The sequence below is a fragment of the Trachypithecus francoisi genome, unplaced genomic scaffold, assembly GCF_009764315.1.
Source record: "Trachypithecus francoisi isolate TF-2019V2 unplaced genomic scaffold, Tfra_2.0 Lachesis_group21, whole genome shotgun sequence".
Lineage (NCBI taxonomy): Eukaryota > Metazoa > Chordata > Mammalia > Primates > Cercopithecidae > Trachypithecus > Trachypithecus francoisi.
In genome coordinates, this window is record NW_022681467.1 from 22,709,953 (window position 1) to 22,732,765 (window position 22,813).

The following is a 22,813-nucleotide window of genomic DNA, read 5'->3' on the forward strand; positions in this document are numbered from 1 at the left end:
CACATTCTTGACAGCCATTAAAACTCCTCTCTGTGAAACCACAGGTTCCACCCTCACCCTGCCTCTCTGCGGCTTCACCTCAGCCAAGGACTTCCTCAGAAGTAGACCCACCCCCCTGTCTTCTCCAAGCTGCTGTCACTGTCACAGTCATCTCACTTCCTCCACCTCCTTCCCCCAGACACACACGCACATGCACACAAACACACACACATACCACATGCTATGTAACCACTGAAATATGTCTTCCTCTGTATTTCTGCATTTTAGTTTATAGCTCCTTTTACCACCTTCCCCTTCTCACAGCACTGGCTTCCTCTGGGCAGAAGTTGCCAACTCAGAGTCCCCTTTATTCTGAACCCTGGACCAGGGGCATGTGGTGGACAGAGTAATGATGCCTTTCAAGATGCCCACATCCTAATCTCCAGAACCTGTGAGTATGTTACCTTACATGGCACAAGGGACTTTATGATATGATGTGTTTAAGAATCTTGAGAGCCTGTAATACCAGCCAAGGTGGGCGGATCACTTGAGGTCAGTTCGAGAGCAACCTGGGCAACATGGTGAAACCCAGTATCCGCCAAGAAATACAAAAATTAGTCAGGCATTGCGGCACACGCCTGTAGTCGCCAGCTACTTGGGAGGCTGAGGCAGGAGAATAGCTTGAACCTGGGAGGCGGAGGTTGCAGTGAGCCGAGATCATGCCGCTGCACTCCAGCCTGGATGACAGAGCAAGACTCTGTCTCAAAAACAAACAAACAAAACAGGCCGGGCACAGTGCATGGCTCACGCTTGTAATCCCAGCACTTTGGGAGGCTGAGGCAGGTGGATCATGAGGTCAGGAGATCGAGACCAGCCTGACCAACATAGTGAAACCCTGTCTCTACTAAAAATACAAAAATTAGCCAGGTGTGGTGGCACATGCCTGTAGTCCCAGCTACTCCGGAGGCTGAGGCGGGAGAATCACTTGAACCCGGGAGGTGGAAGTTGTAGTAAACCGAGATCATGCCACAGAACTCCAGCCTGGGGCGGCAGAGTGAGACTCGATCTCAAAAAGAAAAAAAAGAGAATCTTGAGAAGGAGCGATTATCCTGATTCCCCAGGTTGATTCAATGTAATCACAAGGGTCCTTATAAAGGAAAGAGGGGACATAGAAGATGTGATGACATATTTGTATGTATGTGGGTTTGGGGGGAGTTGTAGATGTTACACTGTTGGCTTTGAAGATGGTGGAAGAGGCCACAACCTAAAGAATGTAAGAATTAAGAAGTTGGAATAGGCAAGGAAAGAGTTTGCCTCCTAGAGCCTCCAGAAGGAACACAGACCTGCCAATTCCTTGGAAGTCTAGCTCAGTGAAATTCATTTTGGATTTCTGAGCTCCAGGGGTGTAAGATAACAGATTTATATTGTTTAAAGCTAATTTGTTACAGCAGCAATAGGAAACTCCAACAGGCACCAATTGATACAACCCTACTAGTTGCACAGTGCACAGCCTGGGCAGCTATTCGTGGCAGCCCTGTTTAATGCTGTCGCCATCGTCTGGCTTCCTCCACCTCCTTCCCCCAGACAACCATGCACAGATGCCTAGATGCCTTTGTCAGTTTCAATTTGTCTATGATTTCCTTCAGGGGTTGTCTTGGTTTAGGCTCCCCAAGAAATATACTTCGATACAAGGAACTGGATACAAGTAGTTTAATTGAGAGATAACACCAGGAAACACTGGTAGGAGAGTGGGGAAGTGAGACAGAGAAGGGAAGAGAAGTCAGCCAATAAAGGGTGTATTATTAACAAGTCACCACTGTGGGCAACTAGAGCTCAGTCCCGCAGAGGAACTCTGAGAGCCAGTGTGAAACATGCCTCAGCATTACCCCACCAGAGGGAAAAGGGAACTGGGCTGTTATGCACTTACTCCCCCCAATCATTGGCTGAGGCTATGTAAGAGTGTGGGAAGGGGCCGGGTGTGGTGGCTCACGCCTGTAATCCCAGCACTTTGGGAGGCTGAGGAGGGCAGATCACTAGGTCAGGAGTTTGAGACCAGTCTGGCCAACAGAGTGAAATCCCATCTCTACTAAAAATACAAAAATTAGCTGGGTGTGGTGGCACTCGCCTATAATCCCAGCTACTGGGGAGGCTGAGGCGGGAGAATCTTTTTTTTTTTTTTTTTTTTTTTTTTTTTTTTTTTTTGAGACGGAGTCTGGCTCTGCCGCCCAGGCTGGAGTGCAGTGGCCGGATCTCAGCTCACTGCAAGCTCCGCCTCCCGGGTTCACGCCGTTCTCCTGCCTCAGCCTCCCGAGTAGCTGGGACTACAGGCGCCCGCCACCACGCCCGGCTAATTTTTTTTTGTATTTTTTAGTAGAGACGGGGTTTCACCGTGTTAGCCAGGATGGTCTCGATCTCCTGACCTCGTGATCCGCCCGTCTCGGCCTCCCAAAGTGCTGGGATTACAGGCTTGAGCCACCGCGCCCGGCCAAGAATCTTTTAACCTGTGAGGCGGAGGCTGCAGTGAGCCAAGATCGTGCCACTGCACTCCAGCAGTGAGACGGTCTAACTCTGTTGCCCAGGCTGGAGTGTAGTGGCATGATCATGGCTCACAGTATCCTTGACCTGCTTGGCTTAAGCAATCTTCCCACCTCAGCCTCCTGAGTAGCTGGGACTACAGGTACACACTGCCACACCTGGCTAATTTTGTTTGTTTTTTATAGAGATGAGGTCCACTATGTTACACAGGCTGGCCTCAAACCCCTGAGCTCAAGAGATCTTCATGCCTTGACCTCCCAAAGTGCTAGAATTACAGGTATGAGCCCCCTGCCCAGTGCCAGTGGATTTTTGACAAAGGTGCAAAAGCAATCCAGTGAAGGAAAGATAGCCTTTTCAACAAATGGTACTGTAACAATTGGACATCCAAGGGCAAAACAAAACAGTGAACTCCAACCAAAATGTGACATCTTATACAAAACTTAACTCAAAATGAAGCACGAACTTAAATATAAATGCAAACATTTTAGAGAACAACTTAGGGGAAAATCTTCGGGATCTAGGGCTAAGCAAAGAGTTCTTGGGATTAACACCAAAAGTGCAATCCACAAAAGGAAAATTGGATAATTTAAACTTCAAAACTTTTACTCTGTGAAAGACCCTTTAAGCTGATGAAAAGACAAGCCACAGACTGAAAGAAAATATTTGCAAACCACGTGTCTAACAAAGGACTATTATCTAGAATACATACAGAGCTCTCAAAACTCAAGGGAAAAAAAATTCCACAAATAATCCACTTAGAAAATAGGCAAAAGATACAACCAGCCATTTCACCAAATAGAAAATACAGATGGCAAATAGAGATAAGAGAAAAAAAATTAACATCAGTAATTATGTGAGAAATGCAAAATAAAACTATAATGAGTTATTACTACACACCTATCAGAATAGCTAAAATAAAAAGTTATGACAATACCAAATGCTGGTGAAAATGCAGAGAAACCAGATCACTCATACATTGCTGGTGGCAATGTAAAATGGCACAGCCACTCTGACAAACAATTTGGCAGTTCCTTACAAAACTAAACATGCAGCTTCCATGTGACTTAGCAATTGCTCTCCTGGACATTTATCCCAGAGAAATTATATTCACACAAAAACCCATATACAAACATTCATCACTATCTTATTGTGTTGACTATTTGTAACATTTAAAACTGGACACGATCCAGATATCCTTCAAAAGATGAATGGTTAAACAAACTGTGGAACATCCATACCCTGTGATACTACTCAGCAATAAAAAGGAACAAACTACTGACTCATGCAACAATTTGGATGACTCTCTAGGGAAGTATGCTGAGTAAACAAAGTTAATTCTCAAAGGTTGCATACAGCATTATTTCATTTATATAATATTTTGAAAAGACAAAATTGTACAGATGGAGAACCCTCATTCATGGTTGCCAGTTAGTGAAAAGGCAGGTCGGGAGGGAGGATGCAGGTGTGATTATAAAAGGGCAAGGCTAGGCGCGTTGGCTCACGCCTGTAATCCCAGCATTTTGGGAGGCTGAGGTGGGCAGATCACAAGGTCAGGGGTTTGAGACCAGCCTGGCCAACATGGCAAAACCTCGCCTCTACTAAACATACAAAAAATTAGCGGGCTGTGGTGGCCCATGCCTGTAGTCCCAGATACTTGGGGGGCCAAGGCAGGAGAATCACTTGAACCCAGGAGGCAGAGGTTGCAGTGAGCCAAGACCATGCTTCTGCACCCCAGCCTGGGCGACAGAGCTAGACTCTGTCTCAGAAAAATAAATAAATAAATATAAAAAGACAGCACAAAAGATCCTTGTGGTGATTGAACTGTTTTTTTTAATCTCAACTATGGTGGTGATTACACGAATCTACATATATGATAATTGCCTAGAATAAAATACATACATACACACAAGTCCTATAAAACTAGTGAAAATGGAATAAGATTGACATATCAATATCTATCTCCTGGCTATGATACCATGGTATAGTTATGCAAGATGTTACCATTGGGGGAAACTGGGTGAAGGGTATGCAGAATTGTTCTGTGTTATTTCTTAAAACTTCATGTGAATCTACCATCATCTCAAAATTAAAAGTGAATTTTAAAGAAAGTTCATTAGAAAGAAACCTAGGGGAATATAGGCGTAAACAATATAACAGATTTGAGAGAATGCATTTGAGAGCAAGCACTCACCCACATACACAGAATAAATCCCCAAACTCAGTAGCAAGGAGAGTTACATGATGGTTGATATCTGAAAAAAAAGAGCTCCAGCTGGGTGTGGTGGCTCATGCCTGTAATCCCAGCAGCACTTTGGGAGGCCAAGGTGGGCAGATCACTTGAGGTCAGGAGTTCAAGACCAGCCTGACTAACATGGTGAAATCCTCGTCTCTACGAAAAAATACAAAAAGTAGCCAGGCATGGTAGTGGGCACCTGTAATCCCAGCTACTCAGGAGGCTGAGGCAGGAGAATTGCTTGAACCTGGGAGGCAGAGGTTGCGGTGAGTCAAGATTGTGCTACTGCACTCCAGCCTGGGCAACTCTGTCTTGAAAAGAAGGAATGGAGGGAGGCAGGGAGAGAAGGAGGAACGAAGGAAGGGAGGAAGGGAAGGAGGAACGAAGGAAGGGAGGGAGGGAGGGAAAGAGAGGAGAGAGAAAGAGAGATGAGAGAGAGAGGGAGAAGGAAGGAAGGAAGGAAAGAAGGAAGGAAGGAAAAGAAAGGAGAGAGAAAGAGAGAGATGAGAGAGAGAAAGAGAGAGAGGGAGAAGGAAGGAAGGAAAGAAGGAAGGAAGGAAGGAAGGAAGGAAGGAAGGAAGGAAGGAAACCCATTCAGGTTTGGGGGATGTAAGTACAGACAGAACCTTGGGTAGAGCTTAGCGTGGCAGTTACACCCCCAAATAGAGATAGCTGTGTGCACATGAGGCAGGTTGAGACAGCCTTGCCAGGGCTGCCAAGAGCCAGCAAAATGTGGAAGTAAAAGAATGAGTTGTGCACACCTAAGAATAACCCAAAAATAAATAAGTGCCTTAGATAATCTACTAAGTTCCCTTGACCCAGCATAGGACCTTAGAATACACTGGGCATCAAGAGGTACACAGGAGTGGCAGCCAGCCCCCAAGGAATCACACAATCCGGGATGTGGGTAGAGCCAGTGAGGATTTGTGTGAACTGACTGCCAAAGACAAGATACAAAGAATACATCTCAATGGTAAACTAAAAGCTTTACCGCTATGCAATATATCCATGTAAAAAAACTGCACTTGAACATTTTAAATGTATAAAAAATAAGTTAATTGCTGAGTGCAGTGACTCACGCCTGTAATCCCAACACTTTGGGAAGCCGAGGCAGGCGGATCACCTGAGATCAGGAGTTCGAGACCAGCCTGGCCAAGATGGTGCAACCCTGTCTCTACTGAAAACACAAAAATTAGCCAAGCATGGTGGCATATGCCTGTAATCCAGCTACTCAGGAGGCTGAGGCAGGAGAATTGCTTGAACCCGGGAGGCGAAGGTGGCAGTGAGCCAAGATCACACCACTGCACTCCAGCCTGGGTAACAGAGCAAGACTCCATCTCAAAAAAAAAAAAAAGTTAATTTAAGTATTAAATTTTCTTTAAAAAAGCAAAGAGACCCAACTGATTACACAGATAAATTTAAAACACAACATTCTGGCTGGGTGCAGTGGCTCACGCATGTAATCCCAGCACTTTGGGAGGCCGAGGTAGGTGGATTGTGTGAACCCAGGAGTTTGAGACCAGCTTGGGTAACGTGACAAAACCCCAACTCTACAAAAAAAAATATCAAAATTAGCCAGGCATGGTGGTGTGTGCCTCTGGTCCCAGCTACACGGGGATTTCTTGAGCCCTGGAGGTCAAGGCTGCAGTGAGCTGTAATTGTGCCACTGCACTCCAACTTGGGCTACAGGGCAAGACCCTGCCTCAGAAAAAAAAAAAAAAAAAGACATAACGTTCTGAATAACAGAACCTAAACAAATCAATTATTCTCATTATTCACAAGTTGGGTTTAGTTTCTGTTATATCCTTTGTCTTTGCTTGGATTGAGATTTGTGTTAATAATTGAGGGATTGAATATGGAGCTTATGCTACTTAAACATTAAGTTTTACATGCAAAGCACCCTTGTAAACCATAAATACAGTGAAAATCTAAGATAAATGTTTCTTTTTTTTTTTTTTTTTGAGACGGAGTCTCGCTCTGTCACCCAGGCTGGAGTGCAGTGGCCAGATCTCAGCTCACTGCAAGCTCTGCCTCCCAGGTTCATGCCATTCTCCTGCCTCAGCCTCCCGAGTAGCTGGGACTACAGGCGCCGCCACCTCGCCCGGCTAGTTTTTTGTATTTTTAGTAGAGACGGGGTTTCACCGTGTTAGCCAGGATGGTCTCGATCTCCTGACCTCGTGATCCGCCCGTCTCGGCCTCCCAAAGTGCTGGGGATTACAGGCTTGAGCCACCGCGCCCGGCCGATAAATGTTTCTAAAAGTGCTTTGCCCAGCCTATATATGAAAAGTAGCCTTTAAAATTGGCCTATTGAGAAGAAATCCAAGGCTTTTCTCTCTTTATCCAGCAGAATGAATTTAAGAATTTATAGTATATATTTGTTTCCCTTCACATACAACAATAAAAATATTTGGGTTCGGTTGGAAGCAGCTGACGCTGCCAGTGTCTTACACATCACCCTTGGCATCCACCCCTGCACATGGAAAGCTGCTTAATGTGAACACCTGTTGCTTTCTGCCTGGGGGCTTTTATTTCTAGCCACAGGAACATACTTGGTCTGCATACAGGGCAAGCCGGAAGTGCTGGAGAGTGAAGGCCCTAAGAAGTAGCACTCAACCACTGATGGACAAGGAGTTGGTAGATAAATATCCCAGCTTTTTCACTCCTTGGGCTGGATGGAGCTGAGATGTATGCTCCGCACTGGATCCCAGAGTCTCCAGGGGGGTGAGCTTGTTTCCCACAGTGGTAGCTTGCTTGCTGACATACCCTGTATTGGCTTCTTTCCCTTCCCTGTCTCATTCCACTAACTGGTGCTTCCTGAGATCACCTCCCACATAAACTACTTGCACTTGAATTCTTGTCTTAGCATCTGCTTTGGGGGAGAACTGAAAACAAGATCAGTGGTAATTGCTGGTTAGTACATCAAACTAAATGCACTGTGTTAAATGAAAGAAACCAGATCTGAACGGCTTCATACTGTACGACTGCATTTATCTAACATTCTAGAAAAGGTAAGACTATAGGGAGGGAGAAAAGGCCAGTGGTTGACAGGGTTAAGGGGGAGGCAAGAGGCTGACTGCAAAGGGGAGCATGAGTGATTTTTGGGGAGTGATGCAACTGTTCTGTAGCATGACTGTGGAGGTAGTTACATGACTGCATTTTTCAAAAACCATATAACTATATACAGTACCATGGAGAATACATGTCACCGAGGTACAATCGCCTTACAAATACATGGAATTCACTTAGCCTATCCTTGACATTTATAGAGGCTAATCCTGAGATCCAGGGAGGAAAAATGACATACCCAGAACTTATACCTACTTCAAGACTAAGCCAGGACTAGAATCCACGCCTCAATAGTGTTAGGCCAGTCCTCTTTCCAACAATAAGTGGGGTCTCTGTCTTTTACCTAATGTACCTCAAAAGTCTGTGCTTCTAACAAAAAGTGGCTATAAAGATGACAGTAGTCACTTTGGTGATGACAGTCTTTAACATAGCTATCTCTTGAGCCCCTCTGCTCCAATCCTCTGAGGTTCATCATCTCAGCCTCATAGGGATTCCTTATCCCTCTCCCTTGTGTTGGACCCCTCATTTCCCACATCTTATGTCTTTTTCTTTGGGTTACTCCCTTGGTTTGGTGGAGCACATCCTTAAACTACTTCCCAGAAAAGGAAACATGGGATGTGCATATCTGAAATTGTCTTCATTCCACTCATTTCTTGATTGTTTCACTGTATATAGAATTCTAGATTGGAAACAATTTTTCTTCAGAATTTTGAAGATATCACTCTAGTATTCTACCTTCCAGTGTTGCTGGAACAATTCCAGTGAAGAGAAGTCTGGAGCCATTCTGATTCTTTTTTTTTTTTTTGAGACAGAGTCTCGCTCTGCCGCCCAGGCTGGAGTACAGTGGCCAGAACTCAGCTCCCTGCAAGCTCCGCCTCCCGGGTTTACGCCATTCTCCTGCCTCAGCCTCCCCAGTAGCTGGGACTACAAGTGCCAGCCACCTTGCCCGGCTAGTTTTTTGTATTTTTTAGTAGAGACGGGGTTTCACTGTGTTCGCCAGGATGGTCTCCATCTCCTGACCTCGTGATCCGTTCGTCTCGGCCTCCCAAAGTGCTGGGATTACAGGCTTGAGCCACCGCGCCCGGCCGCCATTCTGATTCTTAAGACTTAGTGTATGACTTATTGTTTTACTTATTCAAGCTTGTGGAATCTTCTCTTTATCCTCAGGGCTGTGAAATTTCACAATTATGTACTTTGGTTGAACTAGGCAAACGATGAGCCCTTTTGACCTGGCAATTTATGTTTTTCAATTTGGAAAATTTTTCTTGAATTATCTCATTAATGATTTCCTTCCCTCCTTTTCTGAAACGCTTGTTATTCAGATGTTAAACCTTTTGGACTATTCCCCTTACATTCCTCATCTTTTCTTTCCTGTTTTTCATTGTTCTGTCTTTCAGATCTATTTTCTGTGAGATATTCCAGACATTTTTCTCAAACCATCTATTGAGTTTTTCATTTCTGCTATCGTGTGTGTGTATGTGTGTGTATGTGTGTGTGTGTGTGTGTGTTATTTTACAGCTTATTTTTTGTTTCTTGTCTCAAAATAGCATCTTATCCTTGTTTCATGGGTATAGTGTCACTTCTTATTCTTAAAAATAAGTCTTGGTTTCCTCCAACTTGACTTTTTCTGTTTATTTTAATTATTAGTTTGCTTGCTTGTTTTGACTTGTTTTTATTGTTATTTATTCTCTGTCTTCCATGTTAGCAGCTTTTCTCAGATATTTGGTAATCTGGTAATCTGTAGTAGATGTTATCAGTGTTCTGCCCATACCTTCAGCTGCTATAAGTCTCGGTCATTAACAGACCAGAGCTGCCACTTTCTCTAAAGAATTGTCCTCTGTCAGGAACTACCTTGCCTGGGAATTCATGGCTTCCTCCCTGGCAGCCCATAGCCAGTGATTGATCAATATATGGATACAAAAGCTGGCCCTCTTGCTTCAAGGTGAAATCAACCCTGTGGTGCAATTCATGCTCCAGGGCTCCCTGTGGGTCAGACTGAGGCTAGACTCCAGCCAAGGCCAATCCTTGCTCAGTTCCTTTCCATGCTCTTTCTGGGGGTGGAAAAAGGAGCTTCTTCTGAGAACCTGCCTGCAATAAATCGCATGCATCTGAATCTGCATCACAGCCTCTGTTTCTAGGGAACCTAAGACATAATCTTTAGCTGTCTGCTCTTGATTAAGAGTAAAGGACTGTGAAAAACCCTGAGTACAGGAACTGGGCTTTTCAACTGTGATTCACTGTAGGGAGACATGGGTGGTCGTTTACTGGAAACCTGAATGCCAGTATCCTTCATTCTTTCCCTTTTGGCTGGTCAGAGTGCTCAGAGAAGAGAGGTGGGGAGTAGCTGCCAGTGATTTGGGAAGTGAGCAGAGAAGAAAGCTGAGGTTCTCAGCACGCAGTGAGGAAATAGTTACTTAATGCCCCTGTTCTCCACAAGCCACCTTTGTCCTCAGCTGTGCCTAGTGCCCCAGCACAGAGACCCTCCTTTTTACTCTCTCTGGAGATGAAATCTCCAGCCCTCTGCCTGATGAGAGAGAGAAACCTGTTGCTTGGACAGTGGAAGAGGGGAACTAAGACTTTAACTACTTCCCAATCACCTTTCACCCAGTTATTCTGATTCTTTGGCTTGCTCAGTACCAGAGATATCTAGACTGCCAATTCCTTTTTTTCCTTTTTCATTTTTTCTTTTCTTTTTTTTTCTCCTTGGATTTTGCCATGAAAATAGGGCTACTCTTAACTTTCCCTGGGTTTCAGCTTTCTTGGGGCTGCTAAGTCAATTACCACTCATCCATCTGTTTTCTATCTTCCAACTTATTTTTCCCCCCACTATTGTCTATTCTGTTCTCTCTGTCCTCACGAGTTTGTGTCTTTAAAAAAAAAAATCCCTTTATAATAGTTTTAGTGAGTTTTGGGAGGAGCAAAAGTAGACGGGTGGATTCAATGCACCATCTTAACTTGGAAAAAAACTCCAGTGGTATTAGGGAGATGTCTCCTCCCTGCATTCCCCTCCTTGTGAGCCCCTTTGGATGACAGACAGGCAAATGAGAAACTCTAAGTAACGGAACCAAAGGCCTGTGATGGAAGCCGTGTCTCCCCATGGACAATGCTGTTCCCCTACAGAGTCCAAGCTTCTTCCCTCAGTCATGGCCTGAGTCAGCCTTTGAGGGAATAAAGGGCTGAGTCCAGATTATGATGGTGTAGGCTGGAAGGGTACAAAGCCAAGAAAAAACAAGGGAAGCCTGCCTGGAGGAAGTGCTGCAGCAGCAGGAAAAGCAGAAGATACCGAGTCTCTTTATCTGCACGGTGTCCTTGTCTCGCAAATGAGAGAATTCATCTCTTCCAACTCCGCATCTATGACTCTGTGGTGACAAAAGTCACTCCAGAAAGCCTGCCTGCTTTCTTGCCCTGTTCCTCTTTCCTATCCGTTGCTTTGGGATGAAGTGATATGACTGAGAGCTATTTAGGTAGATTGGATATGTTGAAATTGAGGAAAAAGAAAACCAGCATAGTTTCTTTCTCCTAAAATGAGTTATGAGCAAAGATATATCATTCCACTTTATTCCTTTCTCTTTCAAGCTCAGGCCTAACAGAACCCAGCAGAGAGAAAAGGCAGTCATATAATTGGCTGGGGGAAATTAGAGGGGCAGAAGCTGTGATGATGGTGGTAGCCAAATGGTGGTCACAGCTGTGGGGGTTGTGTAATCAATAACTGGAGGAGCTTAGCAGAACACCTTGCTTTGCTCCATAGATGTAACTTGAAAGTACCCTCTGGGAGGCTGAGCTGGGCAGGTCACTTGAGGCCAGGATTTCGAGACCAGCCTGGCCAACATGGTGAAACCCTGTCTCTACCAAGAATACAAAATTGCCGGGCACAGTGGCTCACGCCTGTGATCCCAGCACTTTGGGAGGCTGAGGCGGGCGGATCACCTGAGGTCAGGAGTTCAAGACCAGCCTGGCCAACATGGTGAAACCCCGTCTCCACTAAAAATACAAAAAAATTAGCTGGGTATGGTGGCAGGCGCCTGTAATCCCAGTGACTCGGGAGGCTGAAGCAAGAGAATCACTTGAATCCAGGAAGCAGAGGTTGCAGTGAGCCGAGATCGCGCCATTGCACTCCAGCCTGGGGGAGAAGAGCGAGACTTCCTCTCAAAAAAATAAAATAAAATAAGAGAACACAAAATTTAGCTGGGCATGGTGGCACACGCCTGTAACCCCAGCTACTCAGGAGGCTGAGGCACAAGAATCGTTTGAACAACCAGGAGGCAGAGGTTGCAATGAGTCTAGATCACGCCACTGCACTCCAGCCTGGGCGACAAGAGTGAGACTCTGTCTCAAAAAAATGAGAAGAGAAGAGAAGAGAAGAGAAGAGAAGAGAAGCAACCAAGACACTGAAGTCAGTGGAGAAATACTCTAGCCTCCTGGTCATCTAGGTGGACAATGCTGAGGGCTGTTCTACAAGGTTTCTCAGTGGACGCCCAGCCGGACTGAGCCTCAGTTCCCCATGGCAGTAACTGGCCCATCAACATACCTTACTGTTGGCTTCTCTCCCTTTCACAGCTTGCTTTCCCAATTTCTTTACTCCTATTTCCTGGAATCACCTCCCAAGTAAATTACCTACATCCAAGCCCTTGTCTTAAGATCTGCTCTTGGGAGAATCCACACTGGCATGAGTATCCTCCAATCCAAAAGTGAGTCTGAGAAGGTTGTTCCACCCCTGGGAAATCATGCTTCCATTCTCCTGCATGTGTGGCTGGTCTCAGCTAAAAAGCTCCCACATGAGATCCTGAGAACATTTATATTTTCAGGAGTTCTGGGTGATTGGGCCTGCGTGTGCCAGAAAGGCAACGTGGCTTGTTGGTGGCTGGGTAAACAGAATCCCAGGTTCCCACCTCCTTCTCTGGCTTGTAGGTGGACACACAGCCAGGCCTAAAGGTATCATGCACACAGAAACCTACGCTTTCTCCCTGACTCTTGCTGTTTCACAGTCGTGCACACACATTCTTCTTTAAGAAGCAATTCCGGTGGCTCATGGCTGTAATCTCAGCACTTTGGGAGGATGAGGCGGGTGGATCATCAGGTCAGGAGTTCGAGACCAGCCTGGCCAAGATGGCAAAACCCTGTCTCTACCAAAAATACAAAAATTAGCCAGGCACAGTGGCAGGTGCCTGTAATCCCAGCTACTCGGGAGGCTGAGGCAAGAGAATCACTTGAACCCGGCGGAGGTTACAGTGAGCCAAGATCGCACCATTGCACTCTAGCCTGAGCGACAGAAAAAGACTTCATCTCAAAAAAAAAAAAAGAAGCAATTCCACCCCTCCGTGGGCAGGGTCACGCCCCAGCAAGAGGTCCCCATGGGCTATGAGGAGGAGAGGGCCATGGGGTGGGAACTAGGCAGGAGGAGTCTCTTTGGAATTCTTGGATGAAGCAGCTCAGGGAACACAGAACACCTCCTCCTCTACTGGCACAGTCCAATGGGCCAAAGCATTGTATGGTCAACCCTTAAAAGGGCCATTTAGAACTCCGAATAATTAAGCTTTCAAAGGATAGACCAGTGGGAGGGATGTTTTTCTGAAATCATGCCATCTCAACAGATGGGGTGGATGGACAGAGGGATGGGGCTATAGGCAACCTTTGATTTCTGGCTTCTGTTTGAAAGACTGGTTTTGTCTTGACCAGTCAGGCATTCATTCAACAAACTCGTATTGGGCACCTCATCCGAAGATGACTAAAACCAGCCCCTGCTCTCACCATTCCAAAATTAGTCAGACATTTGATTTAAAAGTAGATGTGATTTCTTTTCCAGGAGAGTCTTGAAGGACTTCTGACCATATGGGTAGGGATAGTTTTCTGAGATGGATTTGGGGTGAGGACATTGCTTAAAAGGAGGTATAAGGGCTGGGTGCAGTGGCTCACGCCTGTAATCCCAGCACTTTGGGAGGCCGAGGTGGGCGGATCACCTGAGGTCAGGAGTTTGAGACCAGCCTGACCAACATGGAGAAACCCCACCTCTACCAAAAATGCAAAATTAGCTGGGCATGGTAGCGCATGCCTGTAATCCCAGCTACTCAGGAGGCTGAGGCAGGAGAATCACTTGAACCTGGGAGGTGGTGGTTGCAGTGAGCCTAGATCACACCACTGCACTCCAGCCTGGGCAACAAGAGCGAAACTCTGCCTCAAAAAAAAAAAAAAGATATAAGGGAAGAGATGGGAGGGGACTGTGGGGAGGAGAGATAGAGAGAAAGAGGGGCATCCTCTGAAACCCCAAACCGTGAAGTCTTCCCTACCCTTCCCCTACCCATCATGTGGAACAAGGAATGTGTTAGCTGCGAAGCCACCACTTCAAGTCCTAGCTGCCTGCTGTTTTGAGGTACCCACCTGAACCCTCCAGAGAAAGAATTGCCCACCCACACTCTCCCATCATTTGCATTTTGCCTAAAGCAGTGAGGGTAGGAGTGGTGGGGGGGGGATGAGTAGACTCATGTGCATCACTAAGCAAAGAGGATCCGGGACTAGCAGGTGAACCTCCAGCTGGAAGCACTAGGAGGGCAAAAACTGTGATTTCTTCCTCAAGGGGGACGTGGGTCAACCTGCTACAGGGGACAGAAAAGCAGGATCCTGCCATATGTTGTGGAAACTGTGAGGCCAGATTCCACCTGTCCAGTCTCAAAGGAAAACTTTCTCCTTGACCCTAAAAACCAGTTGGGCCAGTTGATGACTCAGCAAAATTTTAATGAGTCTCCCTGAAAACAGCAACTCTTCCTTATGTTCATTCTTGCATTCTCTTTCCTCTCACCCCTAATTTTTTCTTTTTTTTTTTTTTTTTTTTTTTTTGAGGCGGAGTCTCGCTCTGTCGCCCGGACTGGAGTGCAGTGGCCGGATCTCAGCTCACTGCAAGCTCCGTCTCTCAGGTTTACGCCATTCTCCTGCCTCAGCCTCCCGAGTAGCTGGGACTACAGGCGCCCGCCACCTCGCCCGGCTAGTTTTTGTATTTTTAGTAGAGACGGGGTTTCACCGTGTTAGCCAGGATGGTCTCGATCTCCTGACCTCGTGATCCGCCCGTCTCGGCCTCCCAAAGTGCTGGGATTACAGGCTTGAGCCACCGCGCCCGGCCCTAATTTTTTCAAGAACAAAATACATGAAATGAGGCACTGCATCCTCTACCCTACAGCCTGATTTGACTAGTGAATTACTAGCCAAGCTTTCTAAACAAACAAACAAAACAGGTTTCCAAACACAGGGCAGAGGAAGGAAGCCAAAATAAGGAAGAAGAAAGAAAAGGAGCTCAGCCCTTCCTTCTCCTGTGGAGCCTCCCCAGCCCACCAGGGAACATCACCTCCACCAATAACCGCAGCAGACCCACTGTGTGCCAGTCACATATTCGGTCCTGGGAGATACTGATCCTGCTGATGAAGGACTCACATGCTGGTGGGATACAAAAGTATGCAAACGAGCAGGGACCTTGAAGGGTGCTGAGAGGGAAGTGGGTACAGGGCACAGGTGGGGATTCCCAAGGAAAGTCTGTCAATAAGTGGGGGCAGAAAAAAAGACTTTATTAAAAAATAACTTTGTAAATACTTTACCTTTTTTTAGAGCAGTTTCAGGTTTGCCACAAAAGTGAGAGGAATGTGCAGAGTTCCCATCTAGCTCTTCCCCCTACAGGTACATAGCCTCCCCTATTATAAACATTCTCCCACGGGAACATTTATTACCATTGTTGGACGTACACTGACACATCATTATCACCTAAAATCCATATTTACATTAGAGTTTGCTGCTGGTATTATACATTCTATGGATTTAGACAAATGTGTCATGACATGTATCAACCTTTATGGTATCATACTGAGTATTTTCACTGCCCTAAAAAGCATCTGTGGATTTTTAGAGAAAAGAGCGACTTTTACACACTAGGTAAGTGTTGCTTTCCTAGTAGGGGAATAGCAGGAAACAGGAGTCACCTTGGTGACTACCGAGATGAAACCCCATGGTGCTGTTCTGTAAATGGCTGGAAAATAAGTCTCAAGGAGCCAGATGGGGCAGGGAAAAAGAAAAAGACAGAAACACAGGCAGATCTGAATACTGTGAGAATCGATTTGCATGAGAATGGATTGAGACTTCTGCAACAGCCCAGGGGAGAGATGAGGGGGCTGATTGAGACACAGTGAGAGGTTCGAGCAAAGCAAAATTGAAAAGACCCTCCAGTTAACTGCTATGATTGACAGCAAGGAGGGCAGGGTTTCCCCAGCACAGCCCTGGCACAGGCAGCTCTAGAGGAAGCATGGGTCTCCCACTCTCTTCCTTTTGCCACAGTCTCCCTAGCACATGCCCCCATCCTTCTCTCACTTTGGGTGACTGTGACCATTGAGTGGCAGGTGACTTCTTGAGAAATTCACTAATGTTTCCCTCTTTACTTCCTCCCTGCCTTGGTGGTTAATGGTTTGCCAAAGCAGAAGGAACATGCCTGTAGGCGCTTGCCTGGATGACTTTTGCTTCCAAAAGTTAAGCTACTGAACTCTTTATGGTTTATATGATGGGGCCTGAGAGATTAGGAGAAGGAAGGAGAACTTCTGGGAGACACATAGAGACTGAGGAAGAGGGGGCAATCATTTCTGCAAGCCCTGAGCTGCAGTGTACACACACACTCTCAGCTGTGGAGCTTCACAGCCATTCCCTCTGCAGGCTCCCAGCCTCTCCAGAAACTTCCGTGCCCCAGAGTGGCAGAGACAAGGCGATGGGAACAAGAGAGTATCTGCAGAATACACTGCCTGCTAAAGACGAGAGGACTCCCCAGATCCTTGCATTAGACCCTAGGCCTTGGTATTGCAGGAAAAGCTTAGCTTCCCAAAATCGGAGGTCAATTTATTGCCCGCCCTGTAGAATGGGAGCCTGAAGTTGAGGAGTGGATGTTAATAAAGGAATGCATTGTTTCTTGCACACACCTCTCTCCACTATCTGGGCAGGGTCTAGATCTCATCCATCACCAAGTTTCTAGCACTCAGCTGAGAGGCTGCAGCAGGAGGGGCAGATGGAGGAGGGTGCGGTGCATACCATCTCCCCATCAAACTAATGGGCACCCCCCGTGACCTTTCTTGTGTCCCGGGGGCTGTCAAGCTGCATGGTTGACAGGACGTGGCGTTCCAAGCTTTCACTTTTTTTGTTTTGTTTTGTTTTTGAGACGGAGTCTTGCTCTGTCGCCCAGGCTGGAGTGCAGTGGTGTGATCTCGGCTCACTGCAACCTCCGCCCCCCAGGTTCAAGTGATTCTCCTGCCTCAGCCTCCCGAGTAACTGGGATTACAGGCATGCGCCACCACGCCCAGCTAATTTTGTATTTTTAGTAGAGACGGGGTTTCTCCATGTTGGTCAGGCTGGTCTGGAACTCCTGACCTCAGGTGATCTACCCGACTCGGCCTCCCAAAGTGTTGGGATTACAGGCCTGAGCGACTGCGCCTGGCCCCAAGCTTTCACTTTTAAAAATGCTTGTAGGGCACGCAAAAATACTAAACAGTGGATGGACAAGGTCTGTCTGGCGTAGTTCTAACCGGGAACAGCGCCAGCGGGCGGTGCCGCACCAGGCCTGGCCAGGGAGCGCCGCGCCTGCGCACTGCAGACTCTGAAGTCACCGAGCCCTCCGCGAGGTGGGCGGGGGCTGCCCGGGCATCCGGGTCCCTCACCCCGCCCCCGCTGCATGAATGAGAGGTGCGGCGCCCGCCCCTCCCCCGCCGGGCCCGCCCCTCACGAGGGGCCGCCGCGCGCAGTCAGCCGCTGCCACCTCAGCCGCGCTGTGTTCGGACAGACACTCGCCGTCTGCAGCCCGCTGCCCGACGCCCGCAGCCCGCTGCCCGCAGCCTGCCGCCCGCCGCAGGGCGCTGACGGTCCCGCAAGTCTGCCGCTGCAGCCGGCGCGCCCGAGTAAGTGAGCGAGCGAGGGCGGGGGCGCCGCGGGCCGCCGCCCCCGGGCTGGGGTTGGGGGACGGAGCCGGTCCGGGTTTGGGATGCTGAGGAGACCGCGGGCCCGCGCCCCTCTCCCACACACACACTCTCGGGGCGCCTCGGCGGGCCGGGCGCGGTGCGCGGGGTTGAGGCGGTGGCTCCAGGCTGAGGAGGGACGCGGAGGAGGGTCCGGCGCGGCCCCGGGACCGGAGGGTGAGTCCCGCACAAAGGGCGGAGCGGGGCTGTCACCGGGAGGTCACGGAGGGAAGGTGCGCGGGCCCCCGCACGTCCTGTTCGCCCAAGCCCTGGCGTCGGATCCCCAGGCGTGGGAGGAGGCTGGGATGAGCTGGGAGGCGAGGAGGAGGATGGCGAGGACGCTGTCTCCGCGTTGGCGGTGGGCGCGTGCCTTGGGGGGTGCGGCGTGGCAGTGTTTTCCTGGTCCCCGTCCACTCCTCCCCTTTCTTTGTGGCGCTTGTCTCGTGCCCCGTTGTCACAGTGTGCATGGCAGTGGTCGGGGTGGAGACCTCTTCCCTCGGCTTACTCATTAATGAAAGTCACCATCTGTGGACAGGGGCCTGTGTGCTTCCACAGGCCGGAGAATTAAGGACCCTCCTTTGTTTCTGGAGACCTAATGGTGTGTGTGTGTGTTTGTGTGTGTGCATGCAAGTGAAAGGGACATCTATGAAATGAGAGAATCAGATTGTCAAAAAGGGTATGAGGAAAAGGGGAGGGGATATAACTTCATCACACCTTTACCCAATTCTTTGATATTATTTCAGTTTTTTTCTCACTGTAAAACCAGCGGGTTTTATTCATTGGAAATGTGCATCTGAATTCTCATATATCTGTGTTTCTAGAATACTTTGCCTTTTTGAGCTTAGTTAATGGTAAGATTCTCATGTCTGTCTACAGAGGAATGCTCCAACGTATAGGACACTGCTTTCTGCGTTTAGTTCATTGATAATTTGTCAGAATGCTCATAACCATGTCTATAGGAATACTCCAATATATCTAGGACACCGTTTTCTCCGCTCCTGAATACAGGCAGATTTTGTTTCTTTCTGCCTGTCTGTGTTAATAAGAAGGTGGTCCAGCAGGTTCTCTCTACCTCCTTGCTTTTTTTTTTTTTTTTCCTTAATGCTCTGGCAGAGGGTTTTATTGCATATTACCCTGGCATGCGCCCTTGCTTTGATGTGAATTTTCCTGTGTTCTGTTGTCTGGTTGTACAGCCCAGCTCAATGGCTCCTCTTACAGGACTACTGGAAAACAGAACACCTTTTTTCATTGTCCTCATCCCCAGAGAGAGAAGGAAGCTCTGTAGGTTCCCACAAACGTTGACTCTGTCAGACTCCCTGCCTGACTTTGTTGTGTTGGTAAAGTTATGAAGAGTTGCAGTTGATGTAGACCAGTTAAAAAGAGGCTATTGGGATAGCACCAGCTCTTCCTTGCTATTTTGTTTTTAAAACAAATTATATGAATTTTGCAAGATAGTTATTAACTCTGGTTGCATGATGATTTTCAGTTTCTTTTTTACCCATATGCTTTTACAGGGTGTTGGGAAATTAGCCAAACTCAGTTACAAGAAATACACCTCCAAGATATTTTTATTATGGGCCGGATGCGGTGGCTCGCACCTGTCATCCCAGCACTTTGGAAGGCCGAGGTGGATGGATCACCAGAGGTCAGAAGTTTAAGACCAGCCTGGCCAACATGGTGAAACCCCGTCTCTACTAAAAAAATACAAAAAATTAGCCGGGCGTGGTGGCAGGCCCCTGTAATTCCAGCTACTAGAGAGGCTGAAGAAGGAGAATCGCTTGAACCCCGGAGGCGGAGGTTGCAGTGAGCCTAGATCACACCATTGCATTCCAGCCTGGGCGACAAGAGCGAAACTCCATCTGAAAAAAAAAAAAAAAAAGGAAAGAAAGAAAGAAGGAAGAAGGGAGGGAGGGAAGGAAGGAAGGAAGGAAGGAAGGAGAGAAGGAGAGAGATATGTTTTTTATGATCTTTGGATTCAAAATAGCGGTTTTAAAAAATTAAGAGGCGCTTATATTGGATGATATGAATAATTGTATGAGTTCTGTTTTCTTTAAGAGTCTCTTTAATATTTTAAAAAATCACATATGTTTTAATTCCTAGTAGTTTTCAGTGAAAATGAAATGTAAACTAAGTAGTCTTCCATAGCATCTGTTTATATATATTCCCTCTGTTTAAAACATTTGCTTTTAATTTGAAGGGGAAATTTTCCATGGTCGGATCAGGATACATTTTTCTTAGTAAAATTCTTACCACGTTCAAATTCTTTTTTGTAAGAGTGAAAAAAAAATTAATGAAAGTTGATTTTTCAATTGGGGAAGTTTTGGTTTTATGATGCATGATTTAAATAAAATCTTAATATAAGTTGATTTAATTCAGATAAGTTAATTTAAAACAAGAGCTTTTATGAAGGAAAAATGAAGCAGCAGAAAAAAACAAGAGCTTTATTAACTAAAGTCACTAATGTTGAAACAACCCAATGCATTTATAAACTGCCTGTCTTGACTGCATAAGACATTTTCTAGGAGTCTCCTTAAAACAAACCATAAGGGGAAGTCTTAGATAAACAGAGTAGTATAACCGGAATTATCACTGAAATAGGCTTGCACAGTATCGCAATTTCATGGAAGCTTAATTTTGCAAGAGTGACTTAGCTATTTTTAATATCAACAAAGGAACCTAAACACAGCCTGGCCTTGTTATTCAGCATTCTGTTAATCAAAATATTTGCCAACCCATAGTTTAGCATTCTGTAGTATGATGATTGAAGAAAAATTCTAAACAAACTTTTAGATGATTAAAATAGATACAATAATGTTAAATGCTGTTTTAGTAGTCAATGTTTTTTCATTAGAATAGTAATATGTTGGTGATGGTAAGAGCATATATGGTAACACTTTGTTAACTAGGATCTATTATCCTCCCAATAATGTCTCATCATAAAAAGTAGTTTCTTTTTCCATTGAGCATTCTCTATCAATAATTGCTTTTTTGTTTTTTGGGTGTTTTTATTTTTATTTTTATTTATTTATTTATTTTTTTGGAGACGGAGTCTTGCTCTGTCGCCCGGGCTGGAGTGCAGTGGCCGGATCTCAGCTCACTGCAAGCTCCGCCTCCCGGGTTTACGCCATTCTCCTGCCTCAGCCTCCCGAGTAGCTGGGACTACAGGCGCCCGCCACCTCGCCCGGCTAGTTTTTTGTATTTTTTTTAGTAGAGACGGGGGTTTCACCGTGTTCGCCAGGATGGTCTCGATCTCCTGACCTCGTGATCCGCCCGTCTCGGCCTCCCAAAGTGCTGGGATTACAGGCTTGAGCCACCGCGCCCGGCCCTATTTTTATTTTTTGAGATGGAGTCTTGCCCTGTTCCCCAGGCTGCAGTGCAGTGGCGTGATCTCGGCTCACTGCAACCTCTGTCTCCCAGGTTCAAGCAATTCTCCTGCCTCAGCCTCCCCAGTTGCTGGGATTACAGGCACCTGCCACCATACCTGGCTAATTTTTTTTTTTTGTATTTTTGGTGGAGGCGGAGTTTTGTCATGTTGGCCAGACTGGTCTTGAGCTCCTGGCCTCAAACCATCTGCCTGCCTTGGCCTCCCAAAGTGCTATGATTATAGGTGTGAGCTACCGCGCCCGGCCAATAATTGTTTGTTGTTTTAAATGGGAGTTTATTCTAAGATCAGTAATAACGTTATTACAATGTGTTAGCTTGAATCATACGAAATTGCCATGTTTTAGACTGAGAAAAATTCAAAATCAGCAGTCTTACATAGTTCAACCACTCTCAACTCTTACCGGTTTCTTTTGGTATTTACCTTTATACTTATTTCATTTTTAATGTTTATACTGCTATTTCTTAGCTTTTCACTTTTGGATATTATCTGTGGACTTCTATTTTGGAAGTTGAAGACTTAACTGTCTCACACAACTGTCCTTCCATTCCCCACTCATACTTGACAGTTAGGTCGGTATTCAGTATTTGTAAGACTGACAGTGTACCTGTTATTCACAGATGAGCCACGTAGGGTACTATTACTGTGTTTTCTTCTTGAACAACTTTTGTTGCTCCTAAATTAAATAATTGCCTCTTTTGTTTGTTTGGTTTTCATTTGCTGAGTTTTCTTTGTATCAGTCACTAATTCATCCAAACTCTATGACAAAACTGATTATCTTTGAATATTCTCAGGTAACCACTCACTTTCATTTCTTTTCCCCAGGAGATGGTCCTGCAGGAGCCCCCTCTCTCCTACTCCAGTCTGGACTGGTTTGCTCCCTGGACTACTGCATAGCCATCATCCTGGGACTTCCCTTTGTCATCATCTTGGGAATTCCCTTTGCCTTCCTCCTGTGTTAGGTCTTCTATTTCCTGGACCCTGTGTCTTCCTTATTCTTGAGTAGCTTCCTGAGAAAGGGTACATGCAAAATCTGAAATTCCTTCCTGAATTCAGAAGTTACATGTCTGGAAATGCCTTCATTTTACCTTCGTACTTGAATGGTAGTTTAGCTTGGTGTTAAAATCTGGATTGAAAATCAATGTCACTGTTTTGAAGACCTTGTTCCATTAGCTTCCAGTGTCATTATTGAGAAGTCCAATATCATTTTAATCCCCATTCCCTCTTTCTTCCCACTCTGGAAGATTTTAAGATCTTCAGTTTATCCCTGGTGTTTCTGACATTTCATGATATACCTTGGAATAGTTATTTTTCTTTCCTTTTGCTTGTGGGGTAGATTGTATTTTCCAAAAATGGCTGTACATGTATGTGTATGCATACTTCCCCCCATCTCACCCAATATGCTATTCTTTGTGTTGTTCTTCATGCCTCCATCAAGCAGTGGGGTCTTTGTTTCCTCCTCTTGAACCTGTGCAAACATGAATTCTCCCCCGAACGTTTTGGATCTTGAGCTTTGTGTTTTAAGAGCACAGCTGCAAGATCAAGAGCATGCACCTGGCACTGCTAGGTGCCCAGAGCCATCAGGCCAGCATCTCTGCTCCCATTTGCCTTGTGACCACTGTTCAGGCATTGAGATTAAGCACTGTAGATGTG

At 46.3% G+C, this 22,813-nt stretch overlaps 1 protein-coding gene across 7 annotated transcripts in view; it reads left to right on the plus strand.

Annotated features, from left to right (window-relative positions):
* Positions 1-236: 236 nt before the first annotated feature.
* RNF24 (ring finger protein 24) overlaps positions 237-22,813 on the plus strand; it is a 110,349-nt gene continuing 87,772 nt past the window's right edge. For 3 of the 7 annotated variants that reach the window (XM_033185752.1, XM_033185753.1, XM_033185751.1), the window contains exon 1: positions 17,439-17,721. The gene's annotated coding sequence lies outside the window, so the exon portion shown is untranslated. Of the gene's footprint in view, positions 431-17,437; positions 17,956-22,813 lie in introns of those variants that run through there. The other 4 variants (XM_033185757.1, XM_033185756.1, XM_033185754.1 and 1 more) reach the window with 4 other exon arrangements.